Source organism: Pseudophryne corroboree, chromosome 5 (assembly GCF_028390025.1).
Source record: "Pseudophryne corroboree isolate aPseCor3 chromosome 5, aPseCor3.hap2, whole genome shotgun sequence".
Taxonomy (NCBI): domain Eukaryota; kingdom Metazoa; phylum Chordata; class Amphibia; order Anura; family Myobatrachidae; genus Pseudophryne; species Pseudophryne corroboree.
In genome coordinates this window covers 233,872,750-233,894,806 of record NC_086448.1, presented here as the reverse complement: position 1 = coordinate 233,894,806, position 22,057 = coordinate 233,872,750, and the positions used below count along the sequence as shown (strand labels likewise).

The window sequence follows — 22,057 nt, the reverse complement described above, 5'->3', positions numbered from 1 at the left end:
ACATACAGTGCACTTTATAAATGAGTTGGCAAAGGCACAAATTCAATATTACCTGAGGTATTAGAAACAGATATGAAAACAACTAGTATTCTTAAGTGTGTACTGAAGGGGAATAAGAGGTACTACTGTGGGGGATAATGTGAATAAGGGGTACAGCTGTGGGGCATAATGTGAATAAGGGGTACAACTGTGGGGCATAATGTGAATAAGGGGTACTACTGTCGGGCATAATGTGAATAAGGGGTACTATTGTGGGGAATAATGTGAATAAGGGGTATTACTGGGGGGCATAATGTGAATAAGGGGTGCTACTGTGGTGCATAATGTGATTATTGGGTACTACTGTGGGGCATATTGTGAATAAGGGGTACAACTGTGGGGCATTGTGATGTAACGTAAGAAAGGAATACTACTGTGTAGCATAACCTCTCCCTAATCTATGGAGTCCTCTCAGAAACTGCCGTGTACCCCCCCTCTCCACTGCACTACTGCCATAGGGTACCATCAGAAAGTAGAATAGATTGTAAGCTCCACTGGTTCAGCGACTGATATGAATGACTAAATATTCTCTGTAAAGTGTTGTGTTAATATAATTAATAGGTGTTACCTGATTTATATTCAGGAGGAACTGATTCCTAGTGAATTGATAGGCTGCAGGCTGATGAATATTAGCTCAGTCCACAAGATGTGTGCCTCCATTCTATGTATGCGGAAGTCTATTTTATTTGGGGGAGTTTTATGTAACAGTGTGCGATATAAAAATAATACAAGCAGTTCACACTACTTTTTTAAAGTGTATATTAAACTTCTTTAAATTTGGTTATATATATATATCTATTTGTACATTTCTAGTATTATTTCAAATGTTTTTTTTTTAATACACCTGAAATCAGTTGGCAGGGCTAGCTTGAATGGCTGTTTTGGCTGTGATAACATTTATACACACCAGTGACATAGAAAGTTATTAGGTCTGAATTTATGTTTAAGAGTGCCATTAATTCATTTACCCCAAATGTTCATTAACAATGTAAATGTATGCTGATGTTCCAAGAGACAAGGGAGTGACTAATGACTCCTCACACTAACAACACTTAAAATGAATAGAAACTTAAGATAGCTAATCTTGAAGTAATCAAGACCCTCATTCAGGCTGGCATCGCTGTATGCTCTAAAACAGCTGTCAACTGATTAAAAAAATTACGATATATATAAAAATCACATATAAATATCTCCCATATACACATTTCCTCTGCCCTTGAATACTTTAGCATGAATCTATAATTATAAATTGTGCTTAAGTGTGATTTACATTGCGATAAACCACAGGCTGTAGCTTTACGATCTAGAAAGGTTTAATTGTAACATGCAAGGTGATGTATTTTGAACATGACAATCATTATATTAGTTCATACTGGTTGTTTAAGTTTTAATGAAATGTAGATATATCTGTATATCTTATAAATTTAAAGTTTGTCTGTCTGTCTGTCTGATGGAGATAAATTCCGAAACCACTGAATCAATTGTGATGCTGTTTTCACCATGGTAAAGGTAATTTTATCCAGACAGGTTTTAGGCTAAGTATCATCACAATCGGTCGTCAGGGAGCTGTGGGCGGAGACTATATTGTTATAATGACAGAAGTCCCACTAACATGATTGGACACATCAGATGACGTGACGGTGCATTTTTTCCCAGTGACCACACACCTGAATTACATCCAGCTGTCACCAAAACCCCATCATAGAGCCACATATGGATCACTCCACAACTGTAAACACTAGCATAATTTACAGAAACATTACTTACAGAAAAGCAGCCCACCCCTGCCTCACTGACAGCAGCCCACCCCTGCCTCACTGACAGCAGCCCACCCCTGCCTCACTGACTGCAGCCCACCCCTGCCTCACTGACTGCAGCCCACCCCTACCTCACTGACAGCAGCCCACCCCTGTCTCACTGAAAGCAGCCTACCCCTGCCTCACTGACAGCAGCCCACCCCTTGTTATGCACACCAGTGCCAGCAGGAATGTACTGGTGTCTGAACGGAGAGGGATGCAAAACAAATGAACTCACAGACAGACTGGGGAATATGACATTACATACACAGAAGGTGATAGGGTAACAAAATAAACACAAAGTGAACAGAGAAGCCCAAAGGCTAAGAAACTGGGTGTCTCCCTAGTATTAGGAATGCTCAGATGGAAAGAAGCGAGATGTTGTGATTTAATACGTAGAGAACCCGAAATGCTGTTGCTAAGGGCAACAGCAAAACCCTAAAGGGTTACCAACGGGTGTGGCAGTAAACTCCTTGGTCAGAGATGGAATAATAGACACAAGGAGAGTCTCCACAATCCTAGTCCTCACTTGCAGTGCACTGGTTCAGTTTACTGCCACTAAACTGACACCTGAACACCTTGCACAGTGAGAGAGGATTTTGGCAGGCAAGTCTGAGAATACAGCCGCAAACTTGCTAGGTTCACAGAGTAGCAAAAGAACCCCAGCAGGTTAAACGACTGACTCCAGTCTTACTGCTAGGTCTGGATTGGCAGAGTGTAATACCAAATCCCAAGGCCTATTTGCAGTAAGCAACAAACAAATACAAAGTTTACACAGTACTAGCTAGCTTTCAGGAACTGACTAACCAACAAAGATTCAGCAGCATCTGCCTAACCTGAGAAGAGGGTTTATATAGCAGGTGCTGTCCACGCCCCACTCAGACCTCACAGACTGTGAGCACAAAAACCAGCACCGGATCCCCTGCCGTGCACAGAGCCTGTAACCACTGCACAGCAAAAGACCCGAACCGGAGTATCAGCTACGCTCAGGTTACTCCGCTAGCACTTGTCTCCCGGTTGCCATGACGACGTGGCAGCACAGAGCAGGAGACCCTAACACCCCTGCCTCACTGACAGCAGCCCACCCCTGCCTCACTGACAGCAGCACATCCCTGCCTCACTGACAGCAGCCCACCCCTGCCTCACTGACTGCAGCCTACCCCTGTCTCACTGACGGCAGCCCACCCCTGTCTCACTGACAGGAGCCCATCCCTGCCTCACTGACAGCAGCACATCACTGCCTCACTGACAGCAGCACATCCCTGCCTCACTGACAGCAGCACATCCCTGCCTCACTGACAGCAGCACATCCCTGCCTCACTGACAGCAGCACATCCCTGCCTCACTGACAGCAGCACATCCCTGCCTCACTGACAGCAGCACATCCCTGCCTCACTGACAGCAGCACATCCCTGCCTCACTGACAGCAGCACATCCCCGCCTCACTGACAGCAGCACATCCCTGCCTCACTGACAGCAGCACATCCCTGCCTCACTGACAGCAGCACATCCCCGCCTCACTGACAGCAGCCCATCCCCGCCTCACTGACAGCAGCCCATCCCTGCCTCACTGACAGCAGCACATCCCTGCCTCACTGTAGTCACATTAAATAGCCCTTCTAGTCACGCCATGCCGTTGCATGACTTGGTTGCACTAAGCGTCTTTGTGTAAGACTTTTTCCACTTAAATGAATCTAAGTAGTTATGCAAATAGAACACACAAGTAGCTTATGCTGATTAAAATGATATGCAGCATGCCTATTTTCAGTGTGTAGCTGTATCTGCATACGAAATGCTATGTTTCAGTGTTTTCCTTGAACTCACTGTAATGTACCAATTCGTATGCAGATACAGGCACAGTCACACACAAAATATAGGCATGCTGCATATCATTTTAATCAGCCTAAGCTGCCTGTGTGTACTAGTAACATACAGATGCGAATGAGACGCATTTTTGGCAAATAAAAAGATGCCGGACATTAGCAGATATGCCGGCTGACTCACGCCAGGCATGTCCTGCTGCCAGTGGTGCTGAGAAGGGGTTATCTGTGCCCGGGCAGCTGGAGGGGAATACCTGTGGCTGGCGCCTTCTTCCAAGTAATATATTTAGTAGGGTAGTGCCGATCATTGAAAGCAAAGACTCTGGCACTGAGTCTTTGCTCTCTAGTGGCCAACGTCATCTTCCCAAATATCACTGGGAAGATGGCGCTGGCCGGTGAGGAGGGACCCGCTTCCTGATCAAGCAAGGTAGGAAGCAGGTGTCCTCCCCTGCTACCCCCTCTGCTCCCCACCCCCCTGTTTGAAAATGGCTTTGGGCCACTCAATTATTTTATTTTTAACATAATGCAATATTAACGGGCATCATCATGCCCAATTTTTAAGCCACGCCCCCTTACTGGAGTCCGGCGTGGCTTTCTACACCCCTGTCTGCTGCATGGCGTATTGAGGCATGATGTACACACGCCCGCCCAGTTCAGCTGTCAATCACCGCCGGCCGCCGCAGCATGTGTACGGGTGGCCGGCTGGTCGCCCGTACACACACAGTGATGCGCCAATATATCGATAGATATATTGGCCGTCGGCTGTACTGCGGGGCCAACGCGATATGTCTGTGAACGACGAAGTTCACAGACATATCGCCCGTACACACTGGCCGACGGACCCGCGATATATCGGCCGTTCAATAGAGCGGCCGATATATCGGCCACCTTAAGAATCACACCTATTCAAAAAGTTGCTGTTTGCACAATAAACACATTGGGTTATTGTATCTAATCTTAACTAACAAGTCCTTATTAAGAAAAATGGACTCTAGCACCTGGACTTTACTTTATTTTTTAAATTTCTCTGTTTATATTATCAATCTATATTATCAATCACTGACTGGACAAATATCTGTCTGTCTATCTAGCTATCTATCTATATTAGGGGTGGGCAAAATACGGCCTGCAGGGCCGGATGCGGCCTGCAAACCGATCCTGTCCGGCCCACTGCCTCCCACCAGCGAGCAATGACAAGCGGCCCGAACGGCTGAGCTACTTGTCATTGCTCTGAGCTGCAGTACCTCCAAGCTGCCGGCGGCGCCTCTCTCCCCTGCTGCTGTGTTGTAGCAGCCTCCTCCCTCCTCCAGAGTCCCCAGTGACAACGGCTGGGTTCAGCCGAAAAGGGGCGCAGCTACGTGCCGAGGAGGGGGTGGGGCTGGGACCTCAGGGGGCGGAGCTACACGGGACAAGAGCCAAACTTGTACAGAATAGATCCATCCTTCCTGCCACTGCCAGCCAGCCAGATCAGTAAAGTTAATGGGAAAAGTGAGTGAGAGAAAGAAAGGGGTGTTTGTGTGTGTGATAGTGTGCGTATATTTGTAGATCTTTAGCTCTCGCTGTACCAACCCCTCCCGTGTTCTGTCACCATGTCACCTCCGTGTTCTGTCACTGTCACCCCCCCCCCCGTGTTCTGTCACTGTGTCACACCCCCCGTGTTCTGTCACCGTGTCACCCCCCACCGTGTTCTGTCACCGTGTCACACCCACCGTGTTCTGTCACCGTGTCACACCCCCGTGTTCTGTCACCCCCCCCTCCCCGTGTTCTGTCACCGTGTTACACCCCCCCGTGTTCTGTCACCGTGTCACACCCCCGTGTTCTGTCCCCGTGTCACCCCCACCGTGTTCTGTCACCGTGTCACACATCCCGTGATATGTCCCCGTGTCACCCCCCCGTGTTCTGTCACCGTGTCACCCCCACCGTGTTCTGTCACCGTGTCACACACCCCGTGTTCTGTCACCGTGTCACCCCCACCGTGTCACACACCCTGTGTTCTGTCACTGTCACCCCCCCCTCCCCGTGTTCTGTCACTGTGTCACACCTTTCCCCAGGGGCCATAAGACACTGGATAATTTGCTTGCTACACAATAATTATCCTAAATAAAATGTTAATGTGTAAAAGGGGGCTCTACCTTCCATACTGTGTAAAAGGGGCTCTATCTGGTGTAATGTGTGTAAGTGGCGCTGTGTGGCGCAATTTGAATAATGGAGACTATTGTGCAGCCTAATATGAATCTGTATTATTTTTTGCCCACACCCCTTCCACATGAAGCACGTCCCTATAGTTTTGGCAAGTGGGGGGAGCTGCTATTTTGTATGTGGCCCTCGGATACTGACAGGAAATGTCAAGTGGCCCCTCAGCTGAAATAATTGCCCACCCCTGATCTATATATCTATCTGAGTACTACAGTCAATACAGGTTAAGTATCCCATATCCAAAATGCTTGGGACCAGAAGTATTTTGGATATCGAATTTTTACATATTTTGGAATAATTGCATACCATAATGAGATATCATGGCGATGGGACCCAAGTCTAAGCACACAATTAATTTATGTTTCATATACACCTTATACACACAGCCTGAATGTCATTTAATACAATATTTTTAATAATTTTTTGTATTAAACAAAGTTTGTGTACATTGAGCCATCAGAAAACAAAGGTTTCACTATCTCACTCAAAAAATTCTGTATTTCGAAATATTTCGTATTTAGGAATATTTGGATATGGGATACTCAACCTGTATATATATTAAAAAATGTTTCCTTTAAAAACCCTCAGAAATCATCTGTAACAGTTTACAGCATGAAATACAAGTAGGCACTTGTGCCACAATTTTCCCTGAATAATAGAGTGGCACTAGATGTGTGTGAAGCTGTTAAAACACCTCTGTGAGTGTGATAGACAAAGATGTGATAAGTCTTCATTCAGTATCCATAAAGCTGCCCCCTTACATTATATTGCATCCTCCATGTCAGTTTTGTGCACTGTAAGGCTAGTTTAGTGAAAATGGTTCTGAAAATGAAAACCTTGTGACCCGACTTGGGCGTGATATGACTCGTGCTTGTGGCACGCGACTCTTTTGCAAATGCCTTCTTGTGTTAAGCACTTTGAGGTCAGTGGAACTAAGTGTAAAAAAAAAACTTTGTAGTTTAAATGCTAATATTAGAAGCATTGGGGCCCTGGCCTCATAGGAACGTATTATTATTATTATTATTATTTTGTTTGCGGCCTAGTCTTTACCAATCTCCATTTCCTTCAACAACAATAGGGAGCAGGGGACGTTGGACAGTGTACGTGGAGTTCCTGGGACCACAATAGCTAATTTAGGTGATATCCTTTTACAGTATCTAAGGCAGCAGCACCTGCATTTACCTGTGGTTCCCAAACTTTTTTGAATTATGGCGCCCTAGAGTATAAGAAATTTTTTCATGGCACCCCTAGGCCAAAAGTTTTTTTATTGAGAGATTTAGAGTAAATATTAAATGAAGTAAATTGTGTTTATATGTCATCCTTAGGTTTAATTATGTGGTATGGGACAGGAATTGCTTCTGTTTGTCGACATATTTTATGATTGGCAGCCACCAGCACTGGTGTTGCCTGTTATATTGATCATAAATAATTTGAATTGGTCCTGGATCACCAATCCAAGTCACCCCTGCAAGTGCCTAGGCACACATTTTGTGAACCACTGGCACATACAGTATGACCCTATAGATCACCTACACACAATAGAGGTCACCATTTTGTCAGATGAACCAATATTATGAATTCACAGGATAACAATAACATAACATATGCACATCATGTCATTGGTGCCCAGTGTCAGATTAGCCCACATGGGCACTAGGGAAATCCCTGGTTGGCCCCACTGCCTGAGAGCCCATTCCCTAGAATGCACTATAGATTCCTAGGAGGCAGGATGGAGAAGCAGAAAGTTTAGTAATGCTTAGTGGATTGTTAAATGTGGCTCAGTCTCATCACTCAGGCACTCAGGGCTGACACGAGGGTAAGTCTTCCTTTGGATCTCAGGGATTGTTGTTCATTCAGTGCTCAGCACTATTGGCCAGTACACTAAACAAACAGGTAGTACACAAAGTGGAATTATTGCATCAGCAACTGTGAGATCATGTCACCCTTGTTGTATTTGGATGTGTGGTGAGTGGAGAGTACAGGACACAACGGAATAAAACCAAAAAAGAACACGGATATCCCAACAGGGATAAACATAGAGAAGAGCGAGAAACTGAATGAAGAGGAAACTGAGTAAGAGAGTACACAGTGGAGAGCGTTGCAAGTATACGTACCCAGAGAGGTACAGTAAAGTGGCAGTGTACGAGTGTGTCAGAAGGTTCTCATTCATTCATATACTGATGGATTTACTCACTTATTCAGACACACTTATCAAATTTCAGAACCGCTCACATTACCTTCATAAGTTTTCCTATCCAATTATATCCCCACTGTACAGTCCACAAATATCCACATATTTTCTCTTTCTTCACTTTCCCTTTCTCCTGATCCTTTTTCGTCATTGCTGTGATGTGATATCATGCAGCCCACCAAGAACCTTTGCAATCTGGCGGACAACAATGCAATAGATAGCACCTATCCTTGTGTATCAATGCCTATTTCCCCATAAATTGTAAGCTTGCGAGCAGGGCCTACCCAGTTTTGTCTTATCATTGTGTCCAGTCGTAAAGCGCAACGGAATTTGCTACGCTATATAAGAATGTTAAGAAATAAATTATTTAGTAGACTGGAGGTTCAGCCAACCCTGGCAGAGCAGTGGCAGTTTAACTATCCAGTTACCCACACAGGATTCCTCCAAAGCTCTGGACACCTCTGTTCGTATTCCAGAGGTGGTGTATGCATGGTGGCACAGCCAGATCACTGCCGGGTCAGCCCTCTCTATAGCCCTCCAGAATCGGCATGTCAAGGTCAGTTTAGTATTGCGGACAGACCATAGGAGCACCTGCCAGACAGGAGACAAACTAGATATAGTTGACAGGAGGACATTTTCATTAAGGTAAGTATTATGAGGGGGACTCTGGGCTAGCATATATTACCTAAGGGGAGCTCTGGGCTGGCACATAGGTATAAGTGGGGCAGTGCTGACATAGATGTATCTAAGAGAATCTCTGGCTGGCAAAGATGCACTGTAAGGGGCTCTTTAATAGCATGTAAAGACATCAAGGGGATCTGGCCTGTTATGTGAAGACATAGGGAGGAATATGGACTGGGGTATAAAAACATAATGGGGCTTTGGGCTGGCATATATGTACCTGATGCGAGCTCTTTGCTGCCATATACACATGGGGGGTGGCCTATAAAGATATAAGGGGACACTGGGCTGCCATATAAAAATTTATCAGCAAAGAACCCTTTCTTCAAAGTGATTTTCTTAATATCAGACTCCAAGAAAAAATGTTTGAACACCCCTGGTTTAAAGCTTGTATACAGCAGCATAACTCCAGTTGGATTTACACAGTGTTCCTGTACTGTGTATACAGCTATAGAGACACTTTTCTTGCACATTATATAGTTATCTGTTTCGGTTATTGCCTAATATGTGTTACATGTTGCTGTTATTACGTACTATCACATTAATATATTTTAGATTCGGTTTCATGCCTCTGTGTACACACTTTTTCTCCTGTTACGTTCTCATCGTGGGCCCTTTATGTCACAGTCTGGAATTGCTGGGCCATATCTATATAATAATGCACTAACGTCTGTTGTTCTATCTCCCACATGCTCAGTGTGAGCTAGGCACACTTCTCAACTCCCACAGAAGTGACGGGACAGGCCATGGAGGACTAAAGCTAACCGCTCTCCAGACTACAGGGCGAGAGGATTTATTCGGGGGGGGGGGGAGGGGGGAATCAGAAGGCGGACCAATGGACCAAGGTGACCCTTGTGTGCTGTGTCCCTTTACTATTTTATAAGCTCATAGATATGGGTTCAGCACATACATATGATAGGTGCAACTATTATCTGCAAGCCTCTCTTCATCGTTTAAGTTGGGTTTATACGTAACACATTTAGGTTTGAGATAATATATATATATTTATATATATATTTTTTTTTTGCATAACATTTACACTAATCCCTTGACTACATTTAGTAGAAAGAAAAGCCCAGCAGAAGCAAAGTGTATGGGGTGACACTCTACTGTAGCTTTTCTTTTTATCGGCGTACAGTATAGTGGGTAGTTAGTGCAGGCAGCAGTAAGAATCAATTGCCGTTTTGCAGGATGGATGCTGAAATAATAAGCCAATCACAAAACAAAAGAACTGTAACATACTTAACAGCTTGTTTCATAAAGAATATTTACATTGTTTTTTTCTGCTGATACACTGTATAATGGGAAACACGGCTCGGGTAAGACATATGGAATGAATTACTTCAATTTTACACTCGGCTCATAATGAGACCTATTCATTGTAATCTATCAATTTTAGTTGAGATGTTTAAATCTATTCACAGACTTCCATAACTTTATATATGTGCTTTATAAGCAATAATCTGTGAATCTAGAACTTCATACTGCGATTGGAAACTGTTGCAGGAAAGCATGTTATAAGTTTCATGTGGCATATTTCCTGCATTCTGTTCAGTTACTACTATGAAAAGCGTGTGGAGATGTCATGAATATGGACAACACAGTAATTTATCACTAATAGACTTTGCTATCTTGTCTAAAAATGTTAGGGTTCCTGTCAAGTTCATACTCGTCTATTCATTACATTGCTCAGTTGTTATTACCCAAGCAAGTGGATGACAGGGTGACACAGTAGTTAGCATGGTATGCAATCATTATGTCACCATTCAGAATGTCGATATGTTCTGAATGATAGTCACAATGCTGACATGGATATATTGTTAACATGATCATAATGTCAACATTGTGAATGTCAACAATCCATTTCAGGGTTAGAGCTACAAGCACTTGAAAATGCTATATTGACATGCTGACTGTTGACATTCTGAATGGCCACATACTGTATGATTGCATACCATACTAACCACTTTGCCGCCGTGTGGTTTGTCCATGTCGATATTTTGACTATGTTGGAAATCTGGTGTTGACATTCTGAATGTCGATATCTTGCACCAAAGGTTACTCAACTAAAGTTACAAGTTGATGTAACACACACTGGATAAGGGTGCAGATACTTATTTGTTTCATTTCTGAAATTATTTCACAGATTTATTCCTGTTTCTGACGCTAGTTGTAAGAATTAAACATTAGAGCAATAAAATTAATCCCGCAGCCAGCACTGATTTTTCCAGATGTTTCACCTATTTATTTTTTACAGGCTATCCTAATTGATCTCCTGTAAAAAAAAATGCCCTTTCTCCGAAAACACACAGGTTCGGTGAAACCTCTGTGTTTTCGTTAGAAACACCCCCTTTTCGCCCGAAAACGGGCTGTTTCCGGGGATTTGGTTTCGCCTGCTTGAGGCAGGTGAAACAAAATTCCGATAGGCTGCGTCTCGTGTCGGCTTATCGGGGGCTAATTAGATAGCCCCCGGTGGGACAATTAGCCCTGGTAAATTACTGGGGCTAATTGGATATCCTCCTATGTGTTTTCGCCCAAAAATTTAATATTTTTCAGGCATAAAAAAAAAGGGTGCTAATTGAATAGCCCGGGAAAAAAAACTGTGAAAAACTCCAGTTTTTCCCGTCCAAATTGAATATTCCCCATAATCTTTCTGCAACAAACCTACCTGTTTCCATTTTTTACTTAAAAGCAAATACTGTATACAAAGAAATATACAGTGTACTGTATATCTAATATTTTCTCTAACGTCCTAGAGGATGCTGGGGACTCCGTAAGGACCATGGGGAATAGACGGGCTCCGCAGGAGATAGGGCACTTTAAGAAAGACTTTAGGATTCTGGGTGTGCACTGGCTCCTCCCTCTATGCTCCTTTTCCAGACCTCAGTTTTAGACTGTGCCCAGAGGAGAATGGGTGCACTGCAGGGAGCTTTCCTGCTTAGAAAGCATTTTTGTTAGGATTTTTTCTCTTTTTCAGGGAGCACTGCTGGCAACAGGCTCCCTGCATCGAGGGACTGAGGAGAGAGGAGCAGACCTACTTAAATGTTAGGCTCTGCTTCCTCGGCTACTGGACACCATTAGCTCCAGAGGGAATGAACACAGGTTCGTCCTGGGCGTTCACCCCAGAGCCGCGCCGCCGTTCTCCTCACAGAGCCAGAAGAAACGAAGACAGAAGACGTCTCAGGCGGCAAAAGCCTTCGGTGCTACACAGAGGTAACGCACAGCACTGCAGCTGTGCGTCATTGCTCCGCTACACCTCACACACTCCGGTCACTGTAAGGGTGCAGGGCGCAGGGGGGGGTGCCCTGGGCAGCAATAAAACACCTCTCCTATGGCAAAAGTGTATATACATGTACAGGTGGGCACTGTACATGTATATAAAAGAGCCCCCGCCATTTTTTAATAAGTTTGAGCGGGATAGAAGCCCGCCGCCGAGGGGGCGGGGCTTCACCCTCAGCACTCACCAGCGCCATTTTCTCTACACAGCACCGCTGAGAGGAAGCTCCCCGGACTCTCCCCTGCTTGACACACGGTGAAAGGGGGTTTTAAAAAGTAGAGGGGGGGGGGGCACATTATTGGCGTTTATACACTACAGCAGCGCTACTGGGTAAACATTCTGTGTTTTTCTCCAGGGACATATAGCGCTGGGGTGTGTGCTGGCATACTCTCTCTCTGTCTCTCCAAAGGGCCTCAGGGGGAACCTGGCATCAGAAAAGAGATTCCCTGTGTGTGTGAAGTGTTTTGGTACGTGTGTGTCGACATGTTTGATGAGGAAGGCTCACCTAAGGAGGAGGGGGAGTGCATGATGGTCAGGTCGTCGTCGGCAACGCCGACTCCGGACTGGGTGGATATGTGGAATGTCTTGAATGCAAATGTAAATTTACTGCATAAACGATTAGACAAGGCTGAAGCTAGGGATCAGTCAGGTAGTCAGACCATGCCTGTCCCTGTGGCACCAGGACCTTCGGGGTCTCAAAAACTCACCATATCCCAGATCACTGACACAGATACCGACACAGGCTGACTCTAGTGTCGACTATGAGGATGCAAAATTACAGCCAAAGGTGGCGAAAGGTATTCGTTACATGATTATGGCCATTAAAGAGGCTTTGCATATCACTGAGGAACCCCCTGTCCCTGACACGAGGGTACACATGTATAAAGGGAAAAAGCCTGAGGTCACTTTTCCGTCCTCATTTGAACTAAGCGACTTGTGCGAAAAGGCTTGGGAATCTCCAGATAGGAGACTACAAGTTCCCAAAAGGATTCTTATGGCGTATCCCTTTCCACAAAAGGACAGGATACGATGGGAATCTTCGCTGAAGGTAGACAAGGCGCTGACACGCTTATCCAAGAAGGTGGCACTGCCTTCTCAGGATACAGTTTCCCTGAAGGATCCTGCTGATCGTAAGCAGGAGGTTACCATGAAGCACATTTACACACATTCCGGTACTATCGTTAGACCTGCTATGGCATCGGCCTGGGTGTGTAGTGCTATCGCAGCATGGACAGATTCCTTATCTACGGAACTTGACACCCTAGATAAGGATACCATTCTAATGACCCTAGAGCATATCAAAGATGCTGCTTTATATATGAGGGATGCTCAAAGAGACATTTGTTTACTAAGCTCCAGAATAAATGCTATGTCTATTTCTGCTAGGCGACTCCTGTGGACCCGACAGTGGACGGGGGATGCCGACTGAAAGCGGCATTAGGAGTCGTTGCCTTACAAGGGGGAGGAGTTGTTTGGAGAAGGCCTCTCGGACCTTGTCTCTACTGCTACGGCCGGTAAATCGAATTTCTTACCTTATGTCCCCCCGCAGTATACTAAAAAGGCACCTCATTATCAAATGCATTACCAAATGCAGTCCTTTCGTTCCAATAAAAGCAAGAAGGTATGGGGATCGTCCTTCCTTGCCAGAGGAAAAGGCAAGGGAAAAAAGCTGCATGCAGCTAGTTCCCATGAGCAGAATTCCTCCCCTACATCTGCAAAGTCCACCGTATGACGCTGGGGCTTCCCGGGGGGAGTCAGCTCAAGTGAGGACGCGTCTTCGATTTTTCAGCCAGGTCTGGGTTCACTCACAGGTGGATCCCTGGGCTATAGAGATTGTTTCTCAGGGATACAGGCTGGAATTCGAAGACGTGCCTCCTCGCCGGTAAATCAAATCGGCTCTGCCAGCTTCCCCATCAGAGAGGGAGTTAGTGTTGACTGCAATTCAAAAATTGTATCTTCAACAGGTGATAGTCAAAGTTCCTCTTCTCCAGCAAGGAAAGGGGTATTACTCAACCCTGTTTGTGGTCCCGAAACCGGACGGTTCGGTCAGGCCCATTTTGAATCTAAAATCCCTGAACTTGTACTTGAAAAAGTTCAAGTTCAAGATGGAATCGCTCAGAGCGGTCATCGCCAGCCTGGAGGGGGGGGGATTGGATGGTGTCCCTGGACATAAAGGATGCATACCTTCATGTTCCGATTTTCCCTCCTCATCAGGCGTTCCTGAGATTTGCAGTACTGGACTGTCATTACCAATTTCAGACGTTGCCGTTTGGGCTTTCCCCGGAAATGATGGTGCTCCTGCGCAAGCAGGGGGTCACAATTATCCCATTCTTGGACGATCTCCTCATAAAGGCGAGATCTCGGGAGAAGTTGCTGGACAGCGTGTCGCTGTCGGTGAGGATGTGGCAGGGGTACGGCTGGATTCTCAATTTACCGAAGTCCCAGCTAGTCCCTACAACGCGCCTGACCTTTCTGGGTCTGATTCTAGACACAGACCAGAAAAAGGTTTTTCTTCTGATGGAAAAGGCTCAAGAGCTCATGGCCCTGGTCAGGAACCTCTTAAAGCTAAAAACGGTTTCAGTGCATCATTGCACACGTGTCCTGGGGAAGATGGTGGTATCGTACGAGGCCAACCCCTTCCGCAGGTTCCAAGCGAGGACCTTTCAATGGGATCTACTGTACAAATGGTCCGGGTCCCATTTACAAATGCATCAAAGGATCACCCTGTCTCCCAGAGCCAGGGTATCTCTCCTGTGGTGGCTGCACAGTGCTCACCTCCTAGAAGACCGCAGGTTCGGAATTCAGGACTTGATCCTGGTGACCACGGACGCAAGCCTCCGAGGTTGGGGAGCGGTCACACTGGGAAGAAATTTCCAAGGTCTCTGGTCAAATCTGGAGACTGGTCTCCACATCAACGTCCTGGAATTGAGGGCCATATACAACGCCCTACGCCAAGCGGAGGCATTGCTTCGGGACAAACTGGTTCTGATTCAGTCAGACAATGTCACGGCAGTGACTCATGTAAACCGCCAAGGCGGCACAAGGAGCAGGGTGGCCATGGCAGAAGCGACCAGGATTCTTCGCTGGGCGGAAGGCCATGTAAGCGCCCTATCAGCAGTATTCATCCCGGGGGTGGAGAACTGGGAAGCAGACTTCCTCAGCAGACACGACCTGCATCCGGGAGAGTGGGAACTTCATCCAGAAGTCTTCGCACAGATCGTGGGTCGGTGGGGACTGCCTCAGATAGACATGATGGCGTCCCGTCTCAACAAAAAGCTAAAGCGGTATTGCGCCAGGTCCAGGGACCCTCAGGCGGTAGCGGTAGACGCACTAGTGACACCTTGGGTGTTCAGATCGGTCTGTGTGTTCCCTCCTCTACCTCTCATACTCAAGGTGTTGAGAATAATAAGGCTAAGAGGAGTCAGAACAATCCTCATTGTTCCGGATTGGCCACGAAGGACTTGGTATCCGGATCTGTAAGAGTTGCTCACAGAAGATCCGTGGCCTCTTCCCCTAAGGCAGGATCTGCTGCAGCAGGGGCCCTGTCTGTTCCAAGACTTACCGTGGCTGCGTTTGACGGCATGGCGGTTGAACGCCGGATCCTAGCGGAAAAAGGTATTCCGGAGGAGGTCATTCCTACCCTGATCAAGGCTAGGAAGGACGTGACATTGAAACATTATCACCGTATATGGCGAAAATATGTGTCTTGGTGTGAGGCCAGAACTGCTCCTACGGAGGAGTTCCATTTGGGCCGTCTGCTTCACTTCCTGCAAACGGGAGTGAATTTGGGCCTACAATTAGGGTCCATAAAGGTCCAAATTTCCGCCTTATCCATTTTCTTCCAAAAAGAATTGGCTTCTCTTCCTGAAGTACAGACATTTGTGAAGGGGGTACTGCATATTCAGCCTCCCTTTGTACCTCCGGTGGCACCTTGGGATCTTAACGTGGTATTAAGTTTCCTCAAGTCACCTTGGTTTGAACCACTCAAGACGGTGGAATTGAAATATCTCACTTGGAAAGTGGTTATGTTATTGGCCTTGGCTTCTGCGAGGCGTGTTTCGGAATTGGCGGCTTTGTCGTATAAAAGCCCCTACCTGGTTTTTCATGTGGATAGGGCAGAATTGAGGACTCGTCCTCAATTTCTGCCAAAGGTGGTCTCATCTTTTCATATGAACCAACCTATTGTCGTGCCTGTGGCTATGCAGGACTTGGAGGATTCCGAGTCCCTGGATGTGGTCAGGGCTTTGAAGATTTATGTGTCCAGAACAACTAGGATCAGGAAGACTGAAGCTCTGTTTGTTCTGTATGCGGCCAACAAGGTTGGCGCTCCTGCTTCAAAGCAGACTATTGCTCGCTGGATCTATAACTCGATTCAGCAGGCGCATTCTACGGCAGGATTACCATTGCCTAAATCGGTTAAGGCCCATTCCACTAGGAAGGTGGGCTCTTCTTGGGCGGCTGCCCGAGGGGTCTCGGCATTACAGTTGTGCCGAGCAGCTACTTGGTCGGGGTCAAACACCTTTGCAAAGTTCTATAAGTTTGATACCCTGGCTGAGGAGGACCTCCTGTTTGCTCAATCGGTGCTGCAGAGTCATCCGCACTCTCCCGCCCATTTTGGAGCTTTGGTATAATCTTCATGGTCTTTACGGAGTCCCCAGCATCCTCTAGGACGTTAGAGAAAATAAGATTTTACTTACCGGTAAATCTATTTCTCGTAGTCCGTAGATGATGCTGGGCGCCCGTCCCAAGTGCGGACTTCTTCTGCAAGACTTGTATATAGTTATTGCCTACATAAGGGTTATGTTATAGTTTCATCGGTTCGAACTGAGTCTATGTTGTTGTTCATGCTGTTAACTGGATAGTTTATCACAGGTTATGCGGTGTGATTGGTGTGGCTGGTATGAATCTTGCCCTTAGGTTAACTAAAATCCTTTCCTCGTACTGTCCGTCTCCTCTGGGCACAGTTTCCCTAACTGAGGTCTGCAGGAGGGGCATAGAGGGAGGAGCCAGTGCACACCCAGAATCCTAAAGTCTTTCTTAAAGTGCCCTATCTCCTGCGGAGCCTGTCTATTCCCCATGGTCCTTACGGAGTCCCCAGCATCCTCTACGGACTACGAGAAATAGATTTACTGGTAAGTAAAATCTTATTTTCTATACGTTTTATTGAACATATGCTGTGCGCTAAAATAGTCCCATTTAAATAAAAATATCTAGATTCAAAAAAATTATTCTCTTTATGTTCTGTCCTAGAAAAACAACTTGCATTTCAGAAAGTTTTTATTATTTTTATTATTATTATTAGAACCTGGCAACATTATATTGCATACTGTGTAATGTTTTAAACATTGTAATATAATTTCAAAGTATAAATCAATTGCATATTAACCCATTCATGACCTACGGCAGTTTGCTCTCAGAAATGTATTCCAACTTATTTGTTGCACGTACATAATCACAAGTGAAGGACTTTGGTAATTTAATAATGATCGCTTGATATCACTGGAATTCATTTTCAGCATTATTGATATTCTTAGTTGAGAGCTACATTAACTTGGGTACTCCACATTTTTTTTCTCCCAAAAGTTATTTTCTTTTTCTTTTTTTTTAAAGATTGTGTATCTAATTTAAATCTTCATCTTTCAGTAGTCTTTGCCAGATGGTATTTAATACAGGCGGTTGGTTGGTTGGTTGGTTGATGTGCAAATCTCTAGATACTGCAACTTAGTGCTGTGTGATTTAGTAAGTCCACTGCAAATACTAGCAGTTGAAAGCATTGTATTTCTTCTAGATATTCCCTCCGAAGGATTGCACCCTGATGTAGAGTGATATTGGCAATCAAATGCCAGGTGCAAATGAAGTGGAGGGGAAAGAAGATAATAACGGCATTGAAGTATTACTTACTTTACCAAATGACAGCTCACAGTATTTTGCCTAAATACAGGGCTGATTATACGATGATTATTAGACATCACCGGTGTTTGTTCACATTCCCACAATACAGGTGAATAAACCGGCTCATGAAAGTTGAGAGGAAAACATTACTGGAATGTCATATTTAATGCAGTCTATGAACCTTATAGCAATATATTTGCTATTTCCATATGTTATATGTTGTTTGGGACTTTTTATTTTCTTTTATAAAGAAATAATAGATGTTTTAGAATTCACAGCAGTCTGATTAGTACTTAGTACTATATTCATTATACAGAATTGTCCTCATAACCATTTCCTTCTTGTGCCACATGGCGTGAACCACCTGGAACAGCTTAAACACCCTGCCACAGGCATTATTCCTGGACTCTAGCACTTTTCCCTGAATGTCGCCTGGCTGCCAGTGTCCTAGGCACTTATTATTACTGTAGTATTATTGATGCAAAGAAATTGGTATTAAGTCACAGATCAAACATAAAGATGCATTGTACGGCTCACTTGTATCTGTCCTCTGTCTATTGCCCTTTTACCCACATTAGCAGCTGAGCCGCACACAGCAGCTGCATGCAGTGTACCCGTGTTATGTAATCTTGTCACATCAGTGATGCAAAATAAGACGCATGTTATGCAAAAAATTGTGTGGCAAATCGCATGGCATAGCCTGGTCACAAAGTTAGTCTGTGCTATGCCAAATATAGCGTGATTAGAATCATAGGTGTATGAGAACACATCTGTAAGGGTAAGTATGTGTGCCTAGTATATGTACAGAATAGTATAACTCCCAACATTTAATGGGTTAATAAGGGGCTAGGGCATGGGTGACAAGCGCTAGGCAGCCCCTTAATCTACCCCCCCCCCCCCCCCAACCTCCTCCAGTAACTCTTCACAACACAATGCAATACCCATTTGTGCTGTGCTACTGACATTGTGACATTGGGAGTTATGAAATAAGAGTTCTGTGAATGACGTTATGCAACTGTTAACCTAATTACAGTATCACAACATTAACCAGATTCTTTATGTTTTATACGTACACTTTATACGAGATCGGCATCCGCATTGTATATAACTTTGCATTAGAGCCCCACCCTCTGCTATTCCATATTATGAATTGCTGCACACTGTGGAACTGACTCAGTATAACATACTGTAGGAGTTTAAAAGGGGAAATCTTCCCTTTCTTGACAAATACTTATATACTGTAGTGCCATCATATTCCATTGTGATTTACTGTTGGGAACAAAACAGTAATAAAACAAGGCTGGGTAATAACAGACAGACATAGGGGGAATTCAATTAGTCATGGTAATTTACCACGGCTAATTTATCCCCTGGGGGCTATCCAATTAGCCCAGAAAGCATACTGTATCTGGGATGTTTTTTTCCTGTCCGGAGGCAGGCGAAAAAATATCCCTGATTAATGGCCCGTTTTCGAGATCGCTCCCGCGAAAACACATGGATCTTTTCCGGAACCTATGTGTTTTCGCACATAGAGGTAAGAGGGTCCTGCTTTAAAGCTTACACACTGGAAAGAGGAAAGCTTTCTCTAAACAAAGTGCAGAGTTGTCAGCATTTGTCATTTTGTTTTATTATTATTTTTATTAATAGGTTTTTCTTTTTTATCTTGATTGTACACTGGGTATAATGCGGCAGCAGAACAAGGGGGTACACCCGTTGTGAAGTGAAGAGACAACACCATTTCTATATAAATAATATAGAGTTCAGGCCCAAGTCTACCTGTAAAATTTGGTATCCAGATGTTAGGTCGAAAGTCAGTAGGTCGACATGGACAAAAGGTACACATTGCTAAAAGGTCGACGTGGCAGTGGTCAACACAAATTTTTTACAATTTATTTTAATTTTCAACTTTTTCATACTTTGCCATCCACGTGGACTATGATTGGGAATAGTAACCTGCGAAGCAAGCCATGCAGGGGGAACGTGTCAACTTTGTCAATACTCAACTAATAGTGTTTGACCTATTGACTGTCGACCTTATCCAGGTCGACCCATTGATCAATAACCGTAAAATGAAGAGCATTATCTGTCTGGAGCACTGAGGGCACATACTGTAAGCATCTCAGCCATTCCTACAGCCAACTCTTTGGCTAGATGTCAATGGTTGACTGCTCCTTTATTAGGGACCCACCGTAGCCCAAACAGAACAGACACGTTTGCTCTTAGCTAAAAGGCAGTGAAACTGTTACTGAGATATTATCCTACCTACAGATAAATCCAGCTTGTTTGGAGTTACCAGTCTTAGAGTAAGGGCTTTCTGCACAGCATGTGAAGTACTACAGAGAGCAAATTATTGAGAAAGTGAATAAGGTTAGGGAGAGGTTTAAGGCTCTTCCCTACTGACAATATGCAGATTTGCTATATAAAAATCTGTCACATCAAGTACATGACTGCCTTCTGAATCAGTTCTCTGCAGTTCGCAGAAGTGGCTGCTCGTATATGAAATACACAAATACATTTGCTTCTATAACTTATTGCTTGTCACCCAGATCTACCGTGAAGTATAACAATAAAGCATCAGCGTATATCAACTCATACGTATAGTGACATAAATATTCTTTACCGGCTGCCCTTGATCTCTCATCAAGCCCGGGCTGCAATGAGATTATTCCTGCATAGTTTGTATCTCTAACAGAAATATCAGCTATTCTCCAGGATGCTCCCACTGCATTCCGATTATTCTTTAATGAACACCTTTGCCAAGGCCCACTGAGGACACAAGGCAGATTTAATCAGTTACAAGTGAACATCTTGTTTGTATACGTATAGGCATTCTACCTCATATGGACAATTAGATGTGGTGATCATCAGGCAAGCAGATAGCCCAAAACAGAAGGAAGGCTATTTGTATCAATTTGGGGAAGCTGTGATAGTAATGAAATAAGCTACCAATGCCACGTTGTATCAAATGGCCTTTTTTTCTAAGGGTTATTTTGTAAAGTTGTATGCCAAATACTACGTTCCCTTGCCCACACTGCATACGTCTAACTAGAGGGTTGCCACTCTTCTATATATTTATCATTTTGTTTGTGACGGGCTCGCTTGCTATCCCAGCCGCCAAGGGGTTTTCTCCTTCTAATGAAAACCTTTTTCAATCTAATAGTGATTCAGCTGTAAAAACCGGCATACATTAATGATGACAAAGAAGGTCTACAACCAGCCAACATTTGCTTTTGTTCTGGCTTTTTCCCGCATTGCTTAATGATGAATTTCACACACTAGTGTACCAGGTTATTTTCATTTTCCTTTTCCCTTACTGTAATAAGAAACGTCTTTGTGTTTACCTTTCCTATTGCAGCTCCTTATTCTTACTAATCAGTTCTCAATATATGTCTATATATATATATATATATATATATATATATATATATATATGGAAAAAGAATTCAGGAGAATGCGCCCATAGTGCAGATCATTTTTTTATTTTATGAATGCATCATTAAACATAAGCAAGTAAAAGGTAAGTGTGTTCCCGTACCAACTAAGACCCACACTTTGGGCCAGTTTAAAAGCATAAAACCATCCACCAGGCAAACCTCCACCTCTGTGTACAGACGCCAGGACCATGCACCGCACCGACACTCCGGACCCGTCTGGCAACTCGCAGGTTGCTGGTTGTTTTAGGGCTGGTTGTCACTAGAGGGGGTTCACTGCAAATCATTCTGGATGCTTAGCCAAATATGTGAGATTATCAGCTAAGGGTACAATCAGTCATATGGCCTTATATGCTTTTTAACATGTGGTTTGTACATGTGGTTTTTTTTGGTTTTGTTTTTACTGAATTCAGTAGTGACACTTCAGAAGAGAGCTAAAAATTTTATTTCACCATACTGTCAAATTCTATACTTAGGTGTATATTCAGTAAGTGTCGGTTCCATTCCGACATGCATTTGTCGGATGGATCTGACAAGCCCTATTCAGTGAGCCTTCAAATCTGTCGGATTTGACCATTCCCTCCCGTTTGTGTTGCTGTCAGCAGTTCCCCGTGTGTGAGATCACAGGGAGCTGCTGGAGACAGCCACACAGCCGCATTCAGTGCCAGCCGGGCAGCACTGCCGGGAGAGAGGTGTCTGGCTGGGGGGACATCAGAGAGGAGCCAGGTCTTCCA

The 22,057-nt window shown here is 44.5% G+C and overlaps 1 protein-coding gene across 6 annotated transcripts in view; it reads left to right on the top strand.

Annotated features, from left to right (window-relative positions):
- Nucleotides 1-22,057, top strand: part of TBC1D5 (TBC1 domain family member 5) — a 1,053,329-nt gene that overhangs the window by 409,042 nt on the left and 622,230 nt on the right. The gene's annotated exons all lie outside the window — the stretch shown is intronic.